At 38.8% G+C, this 15,134-nt stretch overlaps 1 protein-coding gene across 1 annotated transcript in view; it reads right to left on the bottom strand.

Annotated features, from left to right (window-relative positions):
- The window catches only part of LOC136832274 (uncharacterized), a 272,952-nt gene that overhangs the window by 14,952 nt on the left and 242,866 nt on the right, over nt 1-15,134 (bottom strand). The window lies entirely within an intron of this gene.

The raw sequence follows: 15,134 nt of genomic DNA, 5'->3' as shown, positions 1-15,134 counted from the left end.
AGTATCGTTATTTAACTTATTTTCCTATTTGTCCTCTTTTTTTTTTCCCCACCTTGTCAAAGCTCACTTTTCCTCTTCATCCTGTCAGAACTCTAATTTTCCCCCATGAGGACACTTCTCGGCTGCGCATCCAATGAACATCTCTATTTAAAAAAAGAAATGAAAACAAATCCTTCAATGAGATGCCAGCTGCATAAACACAAAAGCAGCTCCTTAGAGATTCACTCTTGCCGAACAAGGGAAACCATTTGATGATGTCACCCAGCGCGAAAAACAGGTGACAGGCTTTCCAGCGGGAGACGGCCAACCACGGCCCCGCGTTCCGTTTTCTGTACACAATCTGTCCAGCGCAGAAGACGACGGCAACAGCCCCCCCCCCCGGCAGCAGGTGTTCAACGTGGCCCCTTGTCAACGCATCATTATGAGCAGAAATACATGCATGAGTTCTCTCATCCCAACGGTACATCACGTCTTTCTTCACATTTATTTTCCTTTTTACCCCCAATAAGGTGCGGATTTATGCATAAACGTGAATTCGAAGGCCAGTTGCTGTCGGTTTTATGGTCTATAAAGTATGGAGTCGTATAAACGTAAGAACAGCGCTTGTGTACGTGCACGCACACACGTATATACATACATACGTACGTACATACATACATATATACACACACACACACATATATATATATATATATATATATATATATATATATATATATATATATATATATGTGTATATGTGTGTGTGTGTGTGTGTGAGAGAAATTGTTTCTTGGGAAATTGGGTGGTTCGGAAAGGGGCAAGAACGCAGTCACTGTCAAATTCATCATCTACGGTAATTTTTATTTGATCTTTGACCTCACTCTGCACATCGGCTTCCTTAGCTATGCAAAACAAATATGAGTTTGCTATCTCCTATAGTTCCAAAGTTATGGTCGAGGTTAAATTTATATTATGTACTTTTGACCTGTAAATATGACCTTGATCTTTGATTCCACCAAATAAAATTATAAATCTCCTTCAACAATGCTACAAAATAAATCTACAGTGAAATCCGGAAAGCAAAGAGGGGTCACACACCAGAAAATAAGTAGCAAGCAAATATTCTTTATTTGCAGCATTTGTCCCCACTACCCATATCTCTACATTGGACACATTCTTTTGTTTTAATTCATGCCTGGAGACGTACTGTCGTTCACCATTTGGCATAGTATAACGTTTCTTAATCAGAAAAACTTTCTGACATTAATTTTAAACAATTTATCACCTAAGTAAAAAGAAAAAACATCCCAATTCATCAAAACACATCAAAATACAGTTGTAGAGAGGTTGCATCTCAGGAACTCGTTGTCTGTTCCGTGTTAAGAGGTTAGATGCATTTAAAGGTTTCCTAATCTGCACTCAAAATAATTTAAGAGGACTGCTCTCTCCTTTTCCCCCCTTCTTTTCCAACTTACGTTCATATTTTGCTTCCAAAATATAAACATATGATATAACAAGGTCATATCAGTAGAGTTCAATTCACAATCCTCGTAAAACATGCCATTTTCAACATGGAAACAAAACCACAACAAATACAGACGAATTATCATAATCGGCCACAAAAGCCATTGTAGTAAATGGTTTAAATTGCAATAAGAAGCAAGTCGTTAATGAATGATCCAAATCGAGCATATTATAAAGATAAGGATATTATTTTACATGGTAAGGCCCATCTCATTTCCTCATCCTTCAGGGCTATACCATCCCCTCGGTTCGAGCTGTCGTCCAAGTCTGACGTCAAATGCATTCATAATACTATCGACACTGTAGCTAAATCTTTAACGAAAACCACATCCTGGACTGCTGCTATTTCTAAAGTTACGTAATGACATAAACATGTCTCGCAGCATGTTCTAGAAAGGGGCAACGAATACGTATCACTTACAAGCATTGCAGGAATTTTGCCTTTCAGATTAGATCGCACCTTTCTCTTTTGCTATGATGATGTTTTTAATCTTCCGAACTCTCGGAAAAATCTCTTATGAACGCGCCACCTTCGGCTCCTTATCGATAACCCTACCCTTAGGTACTTTATTACCCCTTTCCGGATATGTCTAAGCTTGGGGGGGTGGGTTATTCGCTTATACTTAATCATCAGACCTACTGGAAAGAGCTTTACGTTAATCTGACGAAGTACTCTCAATTCTACAACAAATACAGTCACACAGAATTGCAGTTATCAAATTTCAGTTTGAGTGAGACAGATTCACTATTTCACTGAAGCTCAAACATCTCAAAATAACCAGATTTCATCTAGTCGTAGGAACGTTCAGCAATTGCAAAGAAGTAGTAGTATACCTTAGTTTAACCAGACCACTGAGCTGATCAACAGCTCTCCTAGGACTGGCCCGAAGGATTAGACTTATTTTACGTGGCTAAGAACCAATTGGATACCAGCAACGGCACCTACAGCTTATTGTGGAATCTAACCACATTATACCGAAATGAATTTCTATCACCAGAAATAAATTCCTCTAATTCTTCATTGGCCGGCCTGAGAATCGAACGCGGGCCTAAAGAGAGTGCTAGCCGGAGTACGATAACGAATCATCCAATGAGGAACTGCAATTACAAAGAAGATAAAAAATTACTACCGCTACATAAAACGATTTGCTTGTACAAACCTACGCCATGCAAGGCATCGCTGAACCGTATAGTGATTCTCTCTCTCTCTCTCTCTCTCTCTCTAACAGATACAGACACACACACACACCCTCCAAGTACGCCATGTATGACATATCTCCGAGCCGAACTGTTTTCTCTCTGTCTATCTCTCACACACAGGCACTCCAAACGTATACCTTTCACACGGCGATGCGCCACTCCGCCCCACGCTTCCCACAACTTACGCACTTCCGCACTCATGTAGACACGCCCCGTGTTCCTTTCCGCATAGAGTGAACGGGTGCATCCGTATTTTCACTGTTAGCACTGATTTGTTTAATTGACTCTAGAATCACTAAGTGGCTTCCAAAAAATTAATTATTAAATATATGCCTCAACATTCGCCAAGGAATTAACTTCATTTTAAGAGAGAGAGGGGGGGGGGGGTTGGGCAATTTAATTGTCTCGAGCTTCATTACGTGATTTCCAAAACTGAGAGTTATATTTAATATTCAATTGATTACATACGAAAAAATTGCTATAAAACCTCTTAAATGTGAATGAGGCTAATTAATTGCCTTCAGTTTCACTGCGTGATCTCTAAATAAGAAAAAAAAAGAGAATAAATCTGAACTTTAACAAAAATATAAGACAAATAAAACCTAGAAATGAGAAAAAGAGAGAGAGGCGTAACTTCGCGCACGAGCCGTCATATAATGAACTCTGCAGTTTTTGTCACGTTAAACTTTATATAAGTGACGTGATACAAATTAAAAATTAGTCATGGAGAGTGCGCACCGCAGTGCGCTCAAAAACTGACTTTCCCCTTACTTCTGACAGCAAGAGACGATTTCTATATCACACCACCAAATCTGTTGGCGTGGATTTTCAACGATGACTCTGGTATCGTGAATGTCATGGTTAATACAAAAGTAATATCAATCAGGATTTTCACGACACAGGAAATCCAGATAACCAAGACATGGGAATTTCACCATTAATAATTTATCATATGAAGGCATGATTACCTTGTCTTTGCGAATTTCGAAGGGAAGGGAGATGTTCTGCTTTTATAGCACTATTCCAAATACGTAATTTCTGGGAAACCTGGATGAATACCGTAAAATAGGCATATCTCCTTAATGCTGAGGTACACTATTATTTGGCTCGAAAACGTCCTGCTATTTACTCTGAATAACCACTGATGATCTTGGCAAAACTATACATAAAGAAAACGAAGGGAGTTTATAGCACAGCCGAATGACTGTGCAGCTAGGGGCCGAAGAGCAGCTGCAATCAACCTTTAGCAATACAGTGCACCACGTGAGGCTCACTGACAACACTACCCCCTACGGGGCTTATCTGTAAAGATCTACACCTGGAGGCCTTTCAAACAATATAAAGATTAGTAAAAACTTACAGCACTTCTACTGGTTCACGAACAAAACATACATGTCACCTGGGTCTGACATAAAATAAACACAGTCTGACATATAAAATGAACACAAACAGTTTCAGTTACTAGAAAAGATCACATCAGGCTTTGTAGTCTAAACTAAACCAGATACCCTCATGAAGCTCACTTAAGGGAAAGCTCACTAATGTCAATTATTCATCTCTGGCCTTCTGGAGAAAAGAAGCTCACGAGTTCCATTCCACCGTAACAATATCTTCTTCAACATTAAATACTGCATCGAATTTGAAGAGACTCTGTCCAACAATTCACGAGAATAAACTGAAAGCAATGGGAATAAAACTCCCAATGCAGCATTACATATAATACAAAAACGTAAGTAAAGTGAACGAAAAACTTAATCTTTCACACTAAAATATTTACGTATTCGAACTTCATCCTTACAGGTAACGATACTTATTCTACAGTGTCTCACAGGCCACATTATCCAGAAATTCGAACTCCATTCTTTCAGGATATAAATTATAGGTTTACTAACCACATTCTAACGGGCTACAGCTATTAGGTATTACAACTCCATTCCTCTGGGCTACAGTACTAAGGCATTCCATCATCATTCTTTTCACTGACCAATAGCAAGGAATTCGAACCATATTTTTCACTAGCTATAACATCCGGACATTTAAATCCATGACATAAAGTCAAAACCTTAAAAAGGAAATTGAAAAAATTTGAGCTACAAGACCCAGCAAACAATCACATTGCTTTGTAAGTTTTTCATCAATAAGCACCATTCTCGCAAAGAGCCCGGTACACAGAGCTTCACAACACAAGCAGACTGTCACAAACACATACACATGCATACATACACACACACACACACACACAATTTAACATTTAAAAATCTAAAAGGCTTAACGTTAAGAAATGTGGACCTCTGCGGCCCCAGTAGTTTGAAAATAACTTGGGATCGTTTCCTGAAGAATCCATGGCGCTTCTGTTAACCTACTCCATGAATTAAGTTCCTGGTGTTTAGTTCAAAGTGGTAGGTCGCAGCCAGAGTGGAAAATGGCATGGCCAGCAACCTGATCCAAAAAACAGAACTGCTTAGAACCAAAGGGTTAACATCCCACTCGCAAAAGGGGGGGGGGGGGCATACAGTTATACCTGAGTGTTTCAAATCCAAAACTCACCAAGGGGAGGTACAGGCACATTAAGACACGTTCCTATATTAAAGCGCGCACGCGCAAACACACCTACACATACACACACACACGATACTGTATCAAGGCGTTCACTGTGTTATCGCCTTCCAATCATAATGAGAGATCGATTCTTAACGTTTTCTCGATCACATTTATCGTCAAGGATCAACAAATCATTAATGCAGGATCGCGCTCGGTGGGTCCCTGCTGCATCAGCTGGGGTTCGGTGGTTAAAAACATCATAACAGAGGGATAGAAAATATCGAGTAGAAGAAGAAAGATATGAGTGGAAATTATCGTTTATATCTTATTATTATAGTGCATGATTTACATTCGTATACAGTTCGTGGTATAAGTCATGGGATAGTAGAATGCACGGAGAAAGGTATACCCTACTTCCCCCACCTCTTTTGCATGAGTTGCAGATTGAATTGACACACACACACTATATATATATATATATATATATATATATATATATATATATATATATATATATATATATATATATATATATATATATATATACATGTTGTGTGTGGAAATGTGACAAAAGTGTAGCCTAGTTAAAAAAAGAAATGGCTACGCGTGAACGCCATCATAAAGCAAATAACTAAATACTTCTGTATCTTCACATACTGATACAATCAAGACTAAAAACTTATTAAACCGATAGGGAACACAAGAAAGTGGTATCTGATGTGGATACACACACCAAGTGGTATCTGCATGTCTGGGATGCCATAAACGGTGACGGAGTGATGACGATGCATGAAATCTCTCTCTGCAGGCTAATTTCACGGGAATGGGGCGACTCTCTTTAATAATGACAGCTGTGTCGCTGCATAAAGCCAATTAACCTCTCTCCTCCTATACCAGTCTTACTCAGTTAAAATGATGATAATCAAAGCACGAAGCAGAAAAAGGCAGAGTGTAACGAAAGAAAAAGCAAAATCACGTTTTAGTCATTGAAGGTAAATTTGTATCCAATCTTCCCCTTCTAACAATATCCCTTCGACGATCTATTCTGGCCTCAAGGGGGAGATCAACAATGAAAGCCCTAATTGCCCACAACTGGGTGAAATTCACGTTCGAGGGCGAAGACCAGAACAACCTCGACCCCGTTACGATAGCTCTCCAGTGTAAGAAGTTTTCTATTAAAAAAATATCAAGAACAGAACAGTGGTCAATATTAACAATAACTGCCAACTAATATTAAAAACTCCCTTCTCTTCGTATTCAACATTTTACCCTTATGCAGCCAAGTAAATTGATAAATAGAAACGCCTCCTATGCAGCCAAGTCAATTGGTATATCAGAAACACAATCTAGTTAAAAATATTGCGCCATTCTGCTCTTGAAGAAAATTCAGTAATTCTGATTTCGCTCTGAGGTCTGAAAACATCGTCAGGAAAGGCAGTCCTCGAATGGTGATAAGACAAAAGTGCATGATTGGTATTTAAGATAACGTACTGTTGCCTATTAGGACTCTCTCTCTCTCTCTCTCTCTCTCTCTCTCTCTCTCTCTCTCAAAATACGCTATTACCGGATACATAATGTGTCTTAATAAAGCCAACATACTGATCCTATTTATTCTTACTTCCATGAAATAAAAATGAAAAAAATGAAAAAAAATCAGGGCCATATAAATTCTATATCTCCGAGATGTCTGAATTCACTACATAATACTGAATCTATTACCAACCGCTTACATACTTGAGGAATTCAAAATAGAGTCCCTGATCCTTCAATACCTAACAAACGAATTCAATGGCCCTAGGAGGTCGATCGAGAGTTCTCTGCTATAAAGAGCCTGGCAATTGTTAAAAATGCATACAACTCCTCATCTCCATTATAATTTTTATCGACTTCCATTATAATTTTAGTCAAGATGGCTTTTGCAATTTATAAGATAGCCTTTTCCTTTTTTCTTTAAAGATGGCGGCAGTATTTTTTTCAAGACTGCCCAAAAGTATTTTCCAAATCTAAAAGGGTGTTTTTGATCATGATGGATTTCACCGCTCCTAATTACAAAGATATTTTTAGTGCAACTGACTCAACAATGAGTCTTAAGTCTAATTGTGTCTGCGTGTGCGCGCGCGAGGTTTAATATCAAAGATCCTGCCAGGGTGGTTTTAATACCATGAATATGGTATTATAGATTCTAACAAGTCATTTACTGGAATGTATATTTGTACACAACCTCAACTTCCAGCGCTGTGTAAAGTCACAAGACTTTCTACTATTCTCTTTTGGTGTGTAAGACTGCTCGACCTTTTCAGTAAAACCATAAGAGCAACATATATACATTCTACAACCAGGCACAGGAAAGAAGTTCTTCCAAAAACAATCACCAAAATGAGTTAATTTAATATCCAGAAAGCATGATTACCTTCAAAAATGAGACGTGTTGCTGATCGTTACTCCAACATTTACACTTCAAATTACCAACAAAAATGGGTAACATTTCCTCGTAAGACATGTGGATATGTCAAGCATTTGACAGAGAACCGCTGAGGCTACACTGTCACTATCAGCAGCATTAATAAATAAAATTAACTGGTCTCGCAATAACAATGGTCAAAGACGTCGTGTTGGTTAAGTATGGACATCCACAGATGGTCAATGTCTTTCTTAATACAAGACTGAGCAAGACGAGGGAATAAAAGACTTGGCAAGACGAAAAAATAAAGACTGGGTACGACGAAGAAACTAAAAGGCTACGCAAAATGAGGAAATAAAAGACTAGGCAAGACGAGGAAATAAAAGGCTAAGCAAAATGAGGAAATAAAAGACTAGGCAAGACGAGGAAATAAAAGGCTAAGCAAAACGAGGAAATAAAAGACTAGGTTAGACGAAGAAATAAACACCTAAGCAAGACGAGGAAACTAGGGAATAAAAGACTGGGCAAGACGAAGAAATAAAAGGCTAAGCAAGACTAGGAAACAAAAGACTAAGCAAGACGAGGGAATAAAAGACTAAGCAAGACGAGGAAATAAAAGACTAGGCGAGAAGAGAGCCATCGATACAAGCTGCGACACGATTAACTGGTTATCTGAGCAGAATTCCATTATATTCTTTCTGTGGGAGTGTGAGTGAGTGAGTGAGTGAATGAGTCAGTGGCTGAAACGTGACCTGGCAGTTTTTACAGCTTGCGGTTACAGCTCGCTACGCTGCAAAATCCTACGTCCGAAAACAGTTAGGCTCGGCAGCGCCGCCTCCCCTCACTCCCTTCCTCCTCCTCCTCCTCCTCCTCCTTCTCCTCTTCTTCTTCTTTAGCATAAAGTTCCTAAAGCGATGAGACGATGGTCGGTTGGCGACATCCGCATCTAACTGCAAATTTAACAACTCAATGTCGTGTAACGTAAAGGCCCTTCGCTGGTTTCTGATTGTAGCAACTGCGAAAGATCTTCGGAGTCTTGGTATCAAGGCTTGACGACGGATATGACACGAACATTTTGGCCAGTCATCCCGAGTAACGTTTACAGCCTTCAACGACGACTAGCGTCTCAGTAATGTCTGTGATTCGGGAAAAGTACAGGTTTAGCTTTTCAAGTGTTATTTTTTTATTTTTATATTGGGGACGTGTTCTAATTTCATAAGCCCAAGTTGAAAATATGGAATTGCGATGGAGGTTTATTTCAAAACTGTCATTTACGTCTTAACAAGTCAGTAATATAAAAGGCACTCACTCACCCACTCCGCTGCCCACGTGAGGGCCTCAGTGAGATCCAGTGGTGCTCACACGATCTCAATTCAGCTACCACGAGGCACAATAAAGTCTGAGTGCTAACTGAGTGATTGATGTCTTAAGTATACACACTAGTGCCATGGCTATATCGGGACAGATGGATATGGAAAAAAAAAATAGTAAGCAAAAAATAGTGATCCAAAATTTGACAAACACCACAACATAACTTGAGGCATTCATGATATGGCTCAATACGATTATATTATATATTAATCAGAAGATTGTAATATGCAAGCATGATGTCTGTCGGAAACGTTTTACAAATCTATTTACTATTTTCCATTTTTTTTAGTCTTAATGATTGTACGCCGGTGACAGGGGCTTGTAGAAAAATGTAAAATCAACTCCCTGGGGACATTGGAGGAGCCCTCTTTATTTCCTGAAAAGCTTTAGTCAAAAAGTTCTTTTTTAACATAGTGAAACAACAGACTCCGATTTGTTTTGCCATTAGTACCTTCACAAAATATGTTTGGGCCTCTTCGTTAACATGATGCTACTGTCCCAAGGGCACTTGTCTACAGTACATCTCCCAATATCAATTTAAGACAAAAGTTTTCTTCCGGTTCTCGTAACTGTCAGAATACATCCTTTACAAAAAGACTGGTTGCTTTCCAGATGGCAGTTCTATCTCATTTCCAAAGTTAATGTTCAATTTATAACATTAAAACCTTTGGCGTAATGATTCTGCGGTGGCAGAACTTAATAACTTCATTGTCTTCAAAGTAGCATAGAACAATACCGATTTATGAAAAATAGATTTGCACGAAAATAAAAAAAAAAATACGTGCAAATTAAAAACCAGGGAATTCGTAATGAATAAAACCCTTGGACCAGATCTTTTTTTGAATGAAGCTTGAGGGAGGACGCAATAAAATCAAGTTTCCATTAGATACTGCAACCGAACTGGCACTGAAGACAGGGTGACCATAAAAGCAGATCCTGAAACATTTTTTTTTAAATCCATGATATAAATGCTTTATATAATCAATATAAAACTACTTAACAAAGATGTAACTGTTGCAACAAAAAAAAATCCTCAACAAAACTAAAATACAAGTGAGCGCTATCTAAAAGTCAATGAAGGTAATCAACAGAGAGAGAGAGAGAGAGAGAGAGAGAGAGAGAGAGAGAGAGAGAGAGAGAATCATTTGTATATATACACACACACACACACCGCAGCTTCAGCCCACAACATTCGACCAATAACTAGGTACCTAATTCCTGCTTCTTGCTCAGGGTCTAACAGAGGTATATTGATTTCTGAGAATAAGCCATTCGTCCCTCTTCGTCAAGTTGGCAGGTCTTACCAATGCACCGAGAGAGAGAGAGAGAGAGAGAGAGAGAGAGAGAGAGAGAGAGAGAGAGAGAGAGAGAGAGAGAATCATTTGTATATATATACACACACACACACACACACGCAGCTACAGCCCACAACATTCGACCAATAACTAGGTACCTAATTCACTGCTCAGGTCTGCAGAGGTATATTGGATTTTCGAGAATAAGCCCATTCGTCCCTCTTCGTCAAGTTGGGCGGTCTTACCAATACACCGGAGAGAGAGAGAGAGAGAGAGAGAGAGAGAGAGAGAGAGAGAGAGAGAGAGAGAGAGGGCTGATGGGAGGACTTTGGAGTTCGATTAGCTCAATTGAAAACCGGTCAATACGTCGCCTTCCCCATCTCTTTGTTACGCAATGGGACGCCAGAAATTGGATCATGCCGGATGAAGGATATTGGGTTCGGCATAATAACTCAGGACATACGAGAAGGCAACTGGGAAATGGCGAAAAAAAGAACTTTTAAAATTTGTGGCATGCCTACAGTACTATTACCTAACACACACACACACACACACACACACAGCTGACTTTTATCTCATCGACTGTAAACCTACTTGACAAAAGCGGTCCATGAAATAGTAAAGGTGTTTTTCTCAGTTTTTCCTCAGACTTTGAAAGCACAAACGTAAGCGCATGTGCATGTGCAAACACACAAGCACACACACTCACACACGCGCGCGCATAAAGCAACCAGGTGGACGGTTTTTTTTATACTTCAGAACGCAACACGTTTAGATATTACTTAAAACAACGAAGAACTTAAATAAAACGAAGAGCACAGACATGAACTAAAATAAAGTACTTATCACAGACAGGAGCTCAAACAATATCAGAAACGCGTCCGAAATTTGTAAATTTTATTTTGCAAACATAAAAAAACCAACCACTTATCATAGACATGAGCTCAAAATAGCAAAACATTTATCATGAAATAATCTAAAACACCAGAGGTTAAATATGTATTGTAAAAATGAGCCAAAATAACGAGTCTCATGAAGAGAAAAAGGAATAAACAATGACCCAGATCAACAAAACATTTCAAGATATGGAATAGAATATAGTGAAACAGGCCATTTAAACATTACTATAATAAAAATCCGACATTTTGTCTGTTCATGATACTTATTATTTTCATTGAATCACCACATCTTCTCTACAAAAGTTCGCCAGATTGCGTATTTGATAATAATAATAATAATAATAATAATAATAATAATAATAATAATAATAATAATAATATACTATTATTATCACTGAAAAGTCTAGTTTTGAGAGAACTGGATGGAATATTTCCAGTCAGACACGTTATGTAAACACTCAAAGCTGGGCTTGCGTTTACTTGGTCAACACGGTCGCCCCTATTATTAATATTAACCCTCAAGATCTGGGGGTATTTCTGGGATTGATATCAGTTATTGGCTTTTATGAGGAAATGTGGCACTGATAAGGACAAATTTTTAAAGAAAGTAAGCGGAAATCAGGTTTCTAGTAGTCTTATTTGTTTAGCTGACGTATTATTCCTATCGATCTTGCCAAGTATTAATCTGTTAATTTATTTTTCTTTTTAATAAGTGAGATCTCTTCTTTCTTTATATTTCCCTTTACCTCCTCTTACTTCTTCCCAATGAATACCACAATATTCTTTGAAAGCTTGAATTTCAAGTCAGTGGCTCCTCTGGTGGGTTTGTTCCATATGAATAGTGTTCATCTTCTGAATAAGAAAAGGTTCACAGTCGCTTTAGACGCTGATAACTCATGAATCGTCATGCATGTTGCCATCTTTCCTCCCTACTTAATCCCCAGAAATAGTTCATGATGTAAACAAAAAACGTATAATGCAGCACATAAACACTGGAAAAAAAAAAAAACTAAAAGGTAGGGAGGGGCATTTCGCAAGAGACGGGTCGGTTAGCGGAAATCGCCAGGGAGCAAACACCAGAGCGAAGGTCTGGAGACCTTGCAACCACCATCAACAGATGGCTAGACTTCGAGGAGGAGTCTCTGCCGGAGTGGGCGACCCAATAACCCTATTCGCTTCTTCTTCTTCTTCTTCTTCTTCTTCTTCTTCTTCTTCTTCTTCTTCTTCAATCACACTTAAGTCTATCTAAGCCCACCCCAGCCGTCCTGCCTCCCCTAAAAAATGAGCTATTCAAAAGCTACTTCAGTGAGTTAATTGGAGATGCATATCGCTGGGGTGATCAGTGGTTTTGGGGTTGGTATATGAGTCTCTCTCTCTCTCTCTCTCTCTCTCTCTCTCTCTCTCTCTCTCTCTCTCTCTCTCTCTCTCTCTCTGCCGTTAGTCTATCTGTGGTGGATCATTCTTCATTCGTGGAGAAAAAAATTTTTTTTTTCAGATAAATTTGTTCTGTCGGCTGTTAACTTTCAATGATGTGCTTTGATATTAAGATAAAAATCTAACAGACAGCCCAACTCTCTCTCTCTCTCTCTCTCTCTCTCTCCTCTCTCTCTCTCCTGTTAGTCTGCTTATTTGAAGTGGCCCATTCCCTATTCATAGAGACTTTTGTAGATTAATTTGTTTGTCGGCTATTAACCTTACATGACGTTGTGCTTTGATATTAGGGTATCAGTTTCAACGTCCGTTTATCTTCATATGGTGACGCAAGTTTCCTCTCTGTCTGTGTGGTAAAATTTTACGCTGAGACGAATTTATTTTTCACTTACCGCCTTTATTTACCTTTAATCACGATGGCCTTTGATATTGTGATGCTGGTTCGGCAAGCGTCCTAGACCCCAACCCCTCCTCTCTCTCTCTCTCTCTCTCTCTCACACACACACACACACACACACACACACACACAGACGCACACGCCCACAGCTTTCCGAGAACAGAGAAGGCGATATTCAAAAGCTTGGAGGAGGGACTTCACAATTGTTGGTTGTGACCACGCAGCAGCAACTATCGCCTTTCCCAACCAAAGATTTCGGGGATCCCGTTAGAATCATTCAACCTCCATTCCCCTTCCTCTGGAATACGTGCAACCGGGATGACGAGAGAGAGAGAGAGAGAGAGAGAGAGAGAGAGAGAGAGAGAGAGCGCATCTACAAATTTCCCTATTATAGAGAACATCCATTCGAAGTTTCCCAACACTTCCTTTTGAGTAAAACGAATTAACCAAGTACTTATTTTTCTTTGTAGGAGTAAAACGAATTAACCAAGTACTTATTTTTCTTTGTATGTTTTTTTTTTTTTTTTTTTAGATTACGTGCTTCACGGTCACTCATGCAATGATGGATTGACTCCTGGGCATCAATGTGACCCAGTTCCTGGGCATCAATATGACCCAGTGCCTCATGCTTATACCTCCCCCATGTCGTTGCTTTACATCTCAATTCCTCAGTCAGTAGTTGAAAAACATCAAAGAAAACAGTAAAAAAAAAAACACCAATGTTTTTCCTTGGCCATTCCACGAGAGAAATAATATTTATGTTGGCGCGATTAGGAAACCAAAGCGCAGCTTCGTTAAACAAAGCTTGATCCATCGCCTTTGGGGAAACCTCAACGCACGCACAACATCAAGTGCTTCATGGTGCTGGTTACTGTTATGTTGCAAGCAATAAACATACGTATGAAAATCGTAAATTCCTGCATACTGAGTTCCTCGTTGGGAGAGTCGGTAGAGTTGTCGCCTAGCACTCGCTAGGTCCGAGTTCGAGTCTCTGGCCGGCTAATGAAGAATTAGAGGAATTTATTTCTGGTGACAGAAATTCATTTCTCGCTATAATGTGGTTCGGATTCCACAATAAGCTGCAGGTCCCGTTGCTGGGTAACCAATTGGTTCTTAGCTACGTAAAATAAGTCTAATCCTTCGGGCCAGCCCTAGGAGAGCTGTTAATCAGCTCAGTGGTCTGGTAAAACTAAGATATACTTCTTCTGCTGCATATTGAAAAAGGGCTGAAAATCGTAAATGCCTCTTGCACACTGAAAAAGATCCAAGAGTTTTCGTGGCAAACACGCACATACATTAAGACACTGGCATTACGATACGAAAAAGTGATGTGCTGCTGGTGAACTGACATCTTAATGATTCGCAGAAGGATTGCACGCATACCCATGTATATATGTATAAATTCCCCCACACGCCATCTCCACCTTGAAGGGAGTTGTGACAGAAGGGCGCAGTCTCCAGGATAATTCAGGAAGATTTAAGGGATGAGGTTGCTGCCTCACGCCCTTTTCCACGACCTCATCAAATGCTGCTACTCATTTACAGATGGGTGGACTGGTGTGCAGTACAATGGGAGCAATCCAAAGACCTAATAAAAGTAAACCACGACTTTCTATTTATTTTTGAAGTTATCTTCATGGGGATGAATTTTTAGTACCAGTCAAGAGTCGTGGTCTCTCCTTTTAATTTTCATGTGCGATATTCTTATACTCTTCATACATGAGACAACTGTGGAACAATAAAGAATATATATATATATATATATATATATATATATATATATATATATATATATATATATATATAATATATATATATATATATATATATATATATATATATATATATATATATATATATATATATATATATGTGTGTGTGTGTGTGTGTATGTATAATAACTTTCACTAAGAAGTAACGACCACCAGATTTCACGCTAAATAAAAAAATTAATGAATTTAAATATATGTTATCATAACATTGCAATTCATCACTATAAAACTGATAAAACATTAAAAATCACAACAGCATCATAGGAATGCCATTGGATGTCTGTTATGCTACGGACCATCAAATACAATGTTCATGTAAAT

Source organism: Macrobrachium rosenbergii, chromosome 49, assembly GCF_040412425.1.
Source record: "Macrobrachium rosenbergii isolate ZJJX-2024 chromosome 49, ASM4041242v1, whole genome shotgun sequence".
In the NCBI taxonomy this organism is placed as follows: domain Eukaryota; kingdom Metazoa; phylum Arthropoda; class Malacostraca; order Decapoda; family Palaemonidae; genus Macrobrachium; species Macrobrachium rosenbergii.
This window is presented reverse-complemented; position numbering and strand designations above follow the sequence as displayed.